We start from the raw sequence: 12,789 nt of genomic DNA on the forward strand, positions 1-12,789 counted from the left end.
GTCTCTCCTGACAACATGTACAAGCAACATAAACTGGTAGTTCACCACGTTTGCTTCTAAGGAACATTCTAGTTACACTTCTTCCAAGACAAATTTGTTTGTTCTTTTGACATGATACTTTCAATATTCTTCACCAGCACTACAATTCACATACATATATTCTTCTTCAGTGTTCCCAAGTGTTTCCAACTGAGTGTCTAACTGTCACCTTCATACAGCAAATTGGAAATAACCTGATTTGGGTCAGGTGCACCTTAGTCCTCATCATAACCCATTTCTTTTCAACACTTTAAAGAGGGTTTGTGCAGATTTACCCAAGGCAATGCTTTGTTGGATGTCTTGGCTGTGCTTCTATTGGCATTGATTATGGATCCAAACAAGATGAAAGTTTTGACAACTTCAATATTTTCCCCATCCATCAGGATATTACTTATTCATCCTGTTGTGAGGCTTTGGTCTTCTTTGCACTGAGTTTTAATGCATATCTTCATCAGAAATCCTTCATCTTCATCAGCAAGTGCTTCAAGGAATTTTCATTTTTCCACAAATAAGCTAGGTTGTGTCATTTCTGTCTCACAGGTTGTCAGTAAGTCTTCCTTCTCTCCTGATGCCATGTTCTTCTTCACACAGGCCCTTCTCTAACGAGTCGTTCAGTGTACAGAGTGAATACGTTTGAGGAGAGAATATTACCCTGATGCTCACTTTTCCTGATTTTAAACCACAAAGTATCCCCTTGTTCTGGTCACACAACTGCCTCTAGATCCATGCACAGTTTTTCCACAAGCACAATTAATTGTTACGGAATTCCCATACTTCTCAAGGCTATCCATAGATTATTATGACCTACACAGCCCAATACCTTTGCATAGTCAATACGGCATAAGTAAATATCTTACTGGCACTCTGTACTTCCATCCGAGAGTCACCTAGCATAAGCAGTGATATTGCTGGTAATATTTACAGTCTAGAAAACACTATATCACAAAACTCACTGTGGTTGTGTTGAGTCTGATTCTATATAGCGCCACCAGGAATCACAATCAATTTCAGGGCAGGTGATGGGTGGACAGCCTAGTACTTAATCATTTAACCCACCCAGGACAGGGAATCCTGGACAGATGATCCCTTCAAGACCAGTGGTGCGAGTGGTGATACCAGAAGGGTGGAGGTAAGGTGGGGAAGAAAGGGGGAACAGATTATAAGGATCTACATATAACCTCTTCCCTAGGGGTTGGACAACAGAAAAGTGTGTGATGGGAGATGTTGGGTAGTGTAAGATATGACAAAGTAATAATACTTTATAAATTATCAAGGATTCATGATGGAGAGGGGAGTGGGAGGGAAGGGAAAAATGAGGAGCTGATAAAAAGGGCTCAAGTCAAAAGAATTTGTTTTGGAAATGAGGAGGGAAACAAATGTGCTTGACACAATGGATGTATGTATGGATTGTGATAAGAGTTGTATGAGCCCCCAGTAAAATGATTTAAAAATAAATAAATAAGAAAAAAAGAAAAGAAAAAATGTGGCTGCATCTCCATCAACATAAAAATAAAATGATTACATTCAAAGACTTTAAATAGGCTTCTTATACACATTAATGTGATATTTTTGTATATATATTCATCTAATCTGATTAGGGATTAAATGATACTTTTATCCTCTATTTCAACATATAGACTCTTTAACCAAGTATGAGAGTTATTGTAATGTATCTCTTTTTCTTGGAATGTAAGTTTCTATGATATGTCATGCTGATGATGGTCATAGACAAAAGTGAGATAATGTTCAACAATTTTGAAAATGTTAAATATAATCCAATGCAGACAATTTGGATCAACTCTGTGTTTGTTGCCACTTAGTCACTTCACTGCATGGTAACCACGTGTATGTTTAAAAAAGCAAAACATGGCTCATCCTACAACATCTTCACTTTTAAATTCTACATAGAATCAGGTTATTGTGTTCATCCATCTAATTAAGAGAGCCCCTCATTTGCACTGGCCTTCTACTAAACTTTATTTCTTACTGTGGAGATTCACCTATCCTGTTAACATTTACAAAGAAAGTTACCATAGGTTTGCTATAAACTATATGAATGGTAAGCAATCATATATTATAGTGGTCCATTATCACCCTAAAGGTTAGAAGTTTGAATCCTCAGAGTGATACTGAAAGGTAGACTTGTCAATCTGCTTCCTACAGGCCACAGCTTGGGAAAGCCTAGTGATCTACTCTATTCCACACACAGAAACTCACCGCCTTTCCAATGAAACATGGCATACAAATGACACGAGTGTTTTCTGAAAACCCGATTCATGCCAGCTTTGAACAGCTACTGTGTTAGGCCAGGATGACCAGAGCAACAAATCCTGTGACACTCAGGTAAGAGAGAGCTTTATAGCCATAAGTGGTTGTACATACAGAAAACACCCCAGCTCAGTCTCTTCAAGGTTATCTGTCCAATACTAGCCCTTAAATCTCTCTTCATGCTCATGCATCTGCAGGAAATGGTGCAGAATGCAGGAAGAGTGCGGCCAGTAGGTTCCTAGTCTTGTGCATCCAGCACGATGGCTCTGGCAGCTCAAGTGACGGGACAGCAGGATAGTAAAGGCAGACAGAGAGAGGAGGTTCCCAGGACCTTCCTTATGAGAAGGTCACACCCATCACAAGTCACCATCAGGCTGTGACCTGATTGATGGAGTAGACCCCACCCCTACACTTTTATATCTTCAAAGTGACACAAAATTATGTAACTACCACAGATAGAGAATTTATTTCACTGATTGAAATGTTTAAAACACAACAAAACATACACAAAACAACATTTAAAAACCTGGATATATCCTGGTTTTCTATGATTCTCCCTCCACCCCCAAACACACCCATACATACACACACACACACACACACACACACACACACACACACCTAAATTTCAGTATGTTCACCTTCACATTCGTTCATGCTATCTCGTAGTTACCGTACAACTAATGTATCTTCAGGTGTTATGCCCAGATTTCCAAAAGAGATTCAAATAAAAATTTTGGGTCATCTATCATCTCAAATTAAATGGTCTTTGCAGTGAAAGGGACTAAATCCTATGTAAGTGGACATATTGTTTGTTTGTTGCTAGGCACGGATCCTGAATCTGGTTCCTCAACCTCCTGTTCTTTAATCTTGGAACAATAGCACGCCATATTGCTTGCTGATTGTAGGACTCATTAGTAGCCTGCCATCTGACCAACCATTTGACCAGCCAAACTTGGTTTCATTTGCCTCTTTTCTCATAAACCTATCTTGTTGACCTTGAGTTAATTCATTCCCCTCTGGATCATTTGATGTTCTTGTCCATGGTGGGTGCATAAGCTCACTAAACTCTGTTTTTCCAGGAGAAGCATTATGCTTAACATCTGACCCACAGACCTGACATCAAACTGTTTTACCTGCTTCTATACAGTGTGGGTTGTTTTCTTGATCTAGAAATTATTTATACACACACACTCAGTGGCAGAAGCACAGCAACAACTGAGTCAGGAGACAGTACTCTGGCTTTCCTGGCCAACAAAGAGATAGAGTAGAATCACTGGACATAGGGGGTTTACTAGCAGAGTAAGGTGCTCCTGGCCACTTGATACACCTGAACAGTTTTGTAACATGTGCCGGAGCAAAGAAGACGTCTAAGAGAGAAAGAGGGCAGCGAGGCTGAATTCCTGAAGGGTCCATAGCCAGACACAGGCCTACCTTTACACACAGCTGAGAAGAGGCTGTCCTGATAGATGAATTGTATCCTGCGTTGTTTCTGATCTTGAGTAGGCACCTGTTATTTTCCTAAAATAAAAACATAATAATAAATGCTGTTTGCAGCAGTCAATAGTGTTTTGATTGCAGTGAGGTTTCAAACTGAGCTCCTTCAAAAACTTGTTCCAGGTCAAGCGGTGGTGAAATGAATGGAATCATTCTAAGTACAATATTTTTCATCAGGAAAGCAAGACTAGAAGATTCCTACTTAATCTCCACTGATCAGATTTGTAGATTACCTAGTAAGATGGAACATAGAAAAGTCTAGAAAGATAGTTACCATTATTTTACCATGCCACAAACATTCGGTAAATAGGTTATTTTGTGTACAGAATCTGTAATTTTAAGGAAAGTGTTTTAAAATATTAGTATGATATATTGTAGTCACCCTTACTTTTTATTAATGGTACATGGCTGCTGTTAGACTCAGTTAAGTAATTCAGAATAGAAATAAACAGTTCAAAACAAATGGGAAAGAAAAAGAGCTATAAGAGCAAGTGCCCTGCCTGCCTGGACTAAGCAATCTAAATTGCACAGAATCCTGTAATCTGAGAATTTACAGTGTTGCTAAAATCACCTGGTGCTACATTCCAAATAACAGTAGAAATCATCGTTACTTAGAGTTCCTTTCAAGGGCTTCCCATTCAGGGCTCTCAGAGAAGTAACTCCATGGCAAAGAAGAGGTAAAATATGTTTCCTTCACCCCAGAAACTAGCTTCTGGATCCCTCCAAAGCAGGTGTTCTATTCTGCATCCTTCCTGGACCTCACAGTAAATGTATACATCCTAATTTATATAATTTCCATGAGTACAAGTGAAAATTTTACATATAGTTTATTAGGTGTGTTTACCCACCACTAAACCTTTTTAAAAATTTGGTCTCAAATGGCTTTAGTGATGACTAGCAGCAACAACATTTGTAGTTTCATATCATGGATTCTGCTGCAGTCGTGGTTACGTGTTGGGTTGCAAAGTCAACATATCTACAGTACCAGCTGCTCCATGCGAGAGAGAGGAGGCTTTCCACTTCAGTAAAGATTAAAATTTTAGAAACTCCCAGGTCTAGTTCTACCCTGTCCTATAGGGTGGCTTTGAGTCAGCATCGACCTGATGGGAGAAGTTTGGTTTTCATATTTTGGATGGCAGGCCACATCCAATTCTTGTGTTCTTGAACTGATGGATGGAGCTTGTGGATCAATAAATCTGAGAACAATGTGTGAATAGAGATTGCGTTTCTAGTGCTCCAAGCTACATATTGTTATTCATTTTAAAGTTGTGCATAAGTCATTCCATCGTTGATTCATTGGCATGTTTTCTGGCATCAAAAAAAAAAAAGAAAAGAAATTACAGTAAAAGTGAAGGCAGTTCATTTATTTAGAATACCATCTCTGTTCATTTAAAGAGCTATCCACTTGCCTAAAGAGCCTGGAGCTCTGGTAGAAGCTGATGCAAGGAGTCAGAATATTATTATGTGTTAGCTCTTTACTGCACTATGTACTAGTTGTTTCAACTAAAGAATTAGCTTAAGTAAGATGGAGCCAATTTTCAAGCAGGGATAAAAAGAATAGAAGGAATCCAAATAGCTGAGATCCAATATGTCTGGACATGTTGATAATGTTACTATCCACGTCGCCCAGAATAACCCTTTGGGTCAGGGTCTTTCAAGAAGTGCCCACTAAGAATTTCCAGACCGGCAATTGAATCCATAAACGATCCGTGGAAATTATAGACGTGACCTTTAAGAACATATAAGGGAAAAGAATCTTTCAAAGGAACACTGAAGTTTGCTTTCAAGATGATGGTTTGTATCCTGGCTGCAACTACGAGCTCAAGCAGAGGAACAATGGCGAGGATGGCGCTTGATGGAGCAGTGTTTTGTTCTATTGTGCATAGGCTCACTGTGGGCCAACAATAGCACCTGCCAATAACAACAAAGATCACGGAGGGCAGAAGACAAGATTTCATTACCAATAATTTAATCTTTAAAAGTAAGAAAGTATCACCACTGAAAAGATTAGGGTTTTTGACAATTCTACCATCTTTTTGTGCTCTAAAATCAATGCCTGTTGTGTATTCCCATTGTTAACTTTTATCAAGGAGAAATTCCATTGTGATTTCCATGCACTTACTACAAGTAATACATAGTAGTAAGCTAATTGACCATCTGCGTAAAGAGACCATGGAGATACTGAATATCTGCCACCAAAACTAGGCTAAGAAACAGAACACCAATTGTCCATCTATGTAAGTTGAATTTTACATTGAAGAATACTTAAAAAAATGTCTGAGAGACCCAAAGTGACCTTGGGTATATTCCACCTGAATTTGAGACTATCACAGATGGGACTAGATTTCACTCATTGTACTTAACCAATGACATAAAACTTGACCAGCTGTGGGGGTACATCAGGAAGATTGTATGTGAAGCAAGCAAAAAGGGAAAAATGAAAAAAGTAAGTAAATATCAGGAAAAAAGACTGAAGCTTGCTCTTGATCATAGAGATGCTAAAGCAAAATATTTAATGGGACAAAATTAATTGTGAATTGTGAAATAAACCAATGAAATAACACAGTTAATATAATAGATGCTCATGTTTCCACTGAAATCCCTTGCTTTTGAGGCAATTCTCATTCCTTGTGATCTGTGGTAGTTACATAATCTGGTGTCAATGTGGGACTTGAGAGGTTTAAGAGTGAAGAGGTGGAGTCTAGTCTTTCAAGCAGATCATAGCCAATGAGGCCTCTGTGTGGGCATGGCCTTCTCCTGAGAATTCTGGGAAATCCAGTATTCCTTCTTGGAGGTGAGAGACACTTCTGTCTCACTGTTCTCTGTTCACTCCCTGGGAGACATTGACGCTGACAAGGTACATGGAATTATGCTAGTTCCCTGAGCTGGAGAAGCCACATGGACCTACCCGGATACAACCAGACTTCTGAAGCTGGAGAAGCCATGTAGAGATCCCCACCAACGCTGAAATTCTTACAATGCCACTGGATTCACAAGTCTTACCCACTGGGCTATGATTGTCCTGTATGTCATGAGTCTGAACAGGACTTTACAGATTACTATCAGATATATGGACTAATATTAGACTTCTGGGCTGGGACTGGACTAGGTTGGGATGATCTTTTAAAACTCTCTCACATGCATATGAGTTTGTATGGATTGGTCCCTCTAGTCTACCCGGACTAACACATGATCTTATAGGACAGAGTAGAACTGTCCCTGAGGTTTCCAAAGGGGAGTCTTAGTGGCATAGTGATTACACCCTGGGATTTAACCAAAAAGTCAGCAGTTCAAATCACCAGATACCCATTCCCTGGGAGAAAAATGAGCCTTCCTCATCACATAAAGTGTTAGTCTTTCAGAAATCAACAGGATATTTCTACCTTGTCCCTAAGTTTGCTATGAGTCAGAATCAACCGGATGGTATGGAATTTGGTTTTCATTTTTTAATCTTTATCACGGTAGCTAATTACATCACTCTTTCATGGATAGACTGTTAGGTTCAAACTGACAACATTCGAGTTAGAAGTGACTGGATGGGAAGGGGCTCAGCTATTTCAGTGGTATTATTTATACCAATTCATCATTCCTTGTTCATTATAACAAATGTAACTACTTTTGATTTTATTCTGTCGTGTTTACATCCTTGACAATGTATTTAGCTTTGCCATAATTAGAAGCAGGTTGATTGTTGAAAGCACCACTATTGTCTTAATGAATCAATAAGGTTTATAATCTGCTTTGGGGATTAGGATTTTAGGGTATAGGGCATAGCCTTCCTCTGCAGGCAGTAAATCACACAATTTTTCATGAGATGCAAAAGTGAAGTTGCCTCCAGACATAATACAAGTAGGGAAGTATGGTGTGGCAAAAGTGGACAAACCATTCCTTTTGTGATTTGATTGTCTTGGTGAAAACTTGGTTGTCTGCTGCTTCCCTCTTGGTTCTGACTCATAGCAACCCTATGGGCAACTGAAGGAAACACCACCTTGTTCTGAGCCAGCTAAAGAACTGTTGGATGTGAGCCTCTTGTTGCAGCCACTGTATCGATTTATCTTGATGAGCATCTTCCCCTTTATTCATCAAACAAGATGTCCTTCTCCAGGGACAATCTTTGAATCTGTTGGACTCAATGCAATTGACAACGATGATTTTTTTTTTTAGCAAGTTTAACAAGTATATCTACTGTAACTCCCTTCAAAGTATCACTGGAACCTGAAAATACCCATCCATAATTTCATTATAATTACCAGTGGTCTCTGTTGGAAGCCATGCTGTAAAAGATTAAGGCCTTTATAACATGATAAATATATGAAGAACTCCTCATTATTCATAATATATCAAAACAGTTCAGGCTAAATGCAAAGCTCAAAAACAAAGACAAGCAACATTTACCCAAGAGAAACACGTCTGTATTTCCCAGCCGGGGAAGTCTTCTAGCACAATTAACCTGAAGCTGCCAAACTCGATTATCTTGGTCAGAATTAAAGGACTATAAAAGGGCCAACCCTAATTTTAATGTATCCTCAGTAAGATATTACGGGACATATTTCACACAATATTAATTATGATTACTTGTAATTGCTAAAGAGAAAGTCACAATAATGTTACAAGTTTTATTAAAGTGTTTGTTTCCCACATTGAAATAATACAGAATGTCCTAAAAAACAGCTAGTAAATAGGATAACTAACTACTTTTAATGCTAATTCAAACTATTATAAATGAAGTATTCTGTTGTTAGGGAACCAGAAAGTAGATTGCAATTTTATTTGTGCCCTTACAGTTCATTTATTTCTCCAAGTACAATTTTCAATAATAAAATGATCCTAACTTATAGAACAGATTGTTTCCTTATTATAGCAAGGTAATTTATTATGAAATTAGAATTTTTTAATCAACCATAAGAGCCAGCTGTCTTTTAGTCATGAAATCTTAATATATTCTTTAAATTACTTAGGTCAAATGCTAACATAATAGAAAGGAAGTAATTAGACAAAATATAACCTACCTGGGCTTTTAGTAAAGGACAATTTTCTTGAAAGTTTTCAGGATGAACTACTGACCATATTTTAATTGGTTGTTTTGATAGGAATAAAAGCTACTAAGTAAACTTTAGTAGCATCACAATCCATTTTGGTCAAAGTAATAAAAAAGAGATGATGCCTGAATAATATAAAAGTGTTTTCTTCTTTCATTATAAATATCGTGTAGCTACTGACTTCTGATAAAGAAAGCAACAGTTGTAGAAAAATCAGCTCTACTAAGATAAGAAAATTATTTTTTGATTTTGGACATCTAATTACCAGTACCTAAAAATGGGCTAAAATGTTTTCTTTAAAATGCTTATGATGATACAACAAAAAGGTAAAATTTGCTGCATGAATGGTTCAGCCAGGGGTAAATGTCATCGTTTGCCAAATGTTTATTGCAGAAAAGAAATTTAATTGAATCCAATATCGGTAATAAAGAATTAGACAGCACATCATTTGATTCTGTTCCCTCTGCTATACACTGCATATTAAAGCAATTTAGATAGAACCTAATAACATATTTTAATAATTAAAAAGAATTTTGATTTTCTACTTCTGAATCCTAGATGTATCAGTTTTTATTAGAAAATATAAAATACCCATCAATCTGAGAGAATTTTTAAAGATTCAATATAAATGCAGGACAACACTGCCAAACTCAAAAGGGTCATTTTGTGGGGGCGGGAGAAATCTGAATCTAATATGAGATCCCCAGAATACAGACACATTGCCTGTGCGCACAAGACAAGGAGGAAGATGAGTTCCAGAAGAGAGCCAGGTGGTCAGGCAGGCAGGCCAGCTGTGTAATTAAATGAATTAGTCATGACAACTACCCCGGGTTCTTTATTTATTTTGTAACTTTTTCCTGTGAATGAGGTGAAGGCTTGCTGAGAATATCATCACTTGTACACGCTTCTACTCGTTCGTCGCAATGCTCACAATGCACCATCTCTTCTCCTACTTCTTCCCTTGTTTCCGATTTCCATCCGTCTTTATTTCCAAGTTTCTTTCTGTACATTGACCTTCAGTACATGCCGCCCTTTTGATCTTAAACGGTGGATTGTTCTATCACAGAGGTGTGTTCACTTTCAGAGCTAAAGAGTGACTGTCAAGGTGAAACTGCGGTACAGGGAGATGGCAGACATAACTGGCAGGACTAAGGGGAGCAGAAACAGAAATACCTCATCAGGGGGAGCTCCCTGATGAGGCTCCATGACCTAGGCCAACAGGTCAGGGAAGTCGTGCTCAGCAGCCAGGGGCTCAGGTTTTTAAAGGGGTGGTGAAGAATGTATGGCTGTTATGGCAATTAGCATTGGGGTCTGACCACTCTGAGAATTGCTTGTCCACCTTGCTGGTGCCTTCTGCTGCTGACATCCAGGGACACAGCAGGGAAGAAGGCTACTCTCGGGGCGCTTTTGCCTTTCTGTATGCCGGGTCAGTGGTGTAGTGGTTATGCAGAGGCCGAAGTCCACATTGCGTATGAATGGGACGGTTTAGATATGCAAGGATTGAATTGGACTGTCTTAAGAACAGTATTTAGAATCTGCTTTGACGAAGCTTATATTGATTTCTTGTACCTACTATTATTATATACTAGAAATGATTATTGGGAAGTATGAATAGAGAGAGTTTGTAAGTTTATTCCCTTCAGCGATTAAATAGGACCTATTAAATGTATATTAGGAATTGCCTACAAAGAAGGCTTAGAAAAGGTAGCCCCCATCCAGTGCCTTGGGTGCTCAAGATATTTGCATTTGAAAAGATTTTCCATTGGAGAGGGTGGCATGCTGCATTTAAATTATAATTTTGAGCAGGCAGTTTTCAGATTTTTCCTAAACTGGAAAAGACTGGACCCATGAAGGAACTTTCCCCTCTAGGACAAAATGTTGAGGGGAGACTGCGGCCAGCCTGGAATGCACCATAGGTGACCACCGGGATCTACTTGTTGAGTGGAAGTAGGGGAAACCGAGTGATGGAGAGAGAGGTTGCATCTGGACACTAACAGCCAGTGAGCCTTGTTCACAGGGACTAGAGGAGAGACGACAGCTCACTGGTTGGTCCGAAGTTTAACGAGTTGTGTGGAATCTGAGCATGTGGTATGCCCTAGCCCAAGGCGACTAAGACTGCGTGTTTGTGAAGGGGCCAGCAGTCTGAATCAGAGGGAGTCTTGTGTAGATCTCTCTTGCTTGCTTCAGGGGTGCCTTGTGACTTACCTTGGAATGGCTAGGGCTGAGAGAACCGGAAGCTGACCAATTGACCCTCAGATTTCTGAACCTGTGAGTTGATACAAATTGTCAGCTGATTTGATGTATGCCCTAGCTTGATTGGACTTTGCTTATGGACAGAGAATCACGGGATTCCAACTAGAATGAAGATTCTTCACATTGAAGAGCCTGCTTGTCTCCGTAGAGCACTGGGCTGAAAGAAATGGACAGTGTTGAGATTGAAAACCCCAAATGAGGGGAAATAAAGGCAGGAAGATACTTGCTTTCACACTAGCATAGGTTGGGGGAGATGTTGAGAGGCTTAAGAGATTAAGGTTTAGGTGTTCATGTTCCTGTAATTGTTAGGCATGAATAATTTTAGTGTGTTCATTTCTAGACTAGAAGGCTTCCCTGAGGCTGTTGCATTTTCAATAGTGCATGTATCAGTTGCATCATGTTAGGTGAAAATATGATTTTATTATTGTCTTCGTTTTGAGATTATGCATCGTTATGGAGATGTTAGGTAGCTAGATTTAGGGAGAGGGGGTTGTCCCTCCCAACCTGCACAGGCCCCCTAGGGAGGTTGATAGGAAACCAGGAGACCTTCAGACACCTGTGAGGACATCCTAACTGATCATGCTCCACCTCAAGCCCAAGAGTCAGGTGGGCTCAACATAGCCCATGGGGTCAACCAACACCATCAACAACGCCTCCCTAACCAGAGGTGTGACACCCTCTGGCAGCAGGAAGGCCGTTTCCTTTTTACCCTGCTCCTGGTCAGAGGCGGGTTGGAGGGTGAGGTCTCCTCAGTCCCCTGCTCCGGCAAACATTTGTCCACCAACTGCGACTGGGGTCGCAGTCTCTCTTCTCTTATGCTTCCCGGCAGCACTCTCTCTTGCCTTAGTTCCCCAAGTGTGGGCGCACTGTTCCACGAGGTTGCTCATGACCAGCTGTCAGCCCTAGTGTGGCTTCCACAATGCTTGGCAGGCTTCCCTGACATAGTGTGCACCCTTTGGAGTTTGTAAAACCTGCAACTTCCCCTGCCCTTCATAACAACCCACTTGGATTACAAATGGGCTTCAGCATGAATTCTTTCATTGTGCAAAGCCAAGAACCGAGGTGTTGCCCACCCCAGAAACCAAACATTTCGGTGCCTTGCCTCAGGTATAACCTTCGGACTTTGCTAAGGGAAGCCAGGAGCAGACACGCAGACTCCCTGCCTCTCTGACGCTTGGTGCACTTTATGTTTTGGACTTCCACCTCATTACCCGTGAGAGACTGAGAAACTCTGTCTTAACCTTTCTAGTGGCAGACACACTGCAAGACACGCGGGTTGGAAGGTGCTGGCCTCTTTAAGGGAGATGGGACCTTCTGCTCCTTAGAAGAGGCTGCGGACTTTCCCAGGATCACGTAGCCCTGCCCTTGGAGCTGCCACTGGGCTCAACTTCTCCCCAGGATCATGATTCTTCCTGTCCTCCAGTGTTTGCTGCTTCTTTTTGGCCCCAGATCAGCCTTCCAGTGCAATCCTGGCCTCCAATGCTCCCCTCAGCTTCGCTTCCTGTGATGCGCGCAGAAGGCTGCAGCCCTGGCTGTTTTAGAGAACGCCAGTCCCCAAAGCCCTGTTTGCTTTGCAGTGATTCTGCGACTGGAGTCTGCCAGCAAAACTGCAGTGCGCATGTGTGAACCAGGATTATAGTATTCTGGTTCCCCGTGCTTGCTTCCCGCTGAACACCCCCCTCACTCCCTCCCC

The sequence above is a fragment of the Tenrec ecaudatus genome, chromosome 2, assembly GCF_050624435.1.
Source record: "Tenrec ecaudatus isolate mTenEca1 chromosome 2, mTenEca1.hap1, whole genome shotgun sequence".
Lineage (NCBI taxonomy): Eukaryota > Metazoa > Chordata > Mammalia > Afrosoricida > Tenrecidae > Tenrec > Tenrec ecaudatus.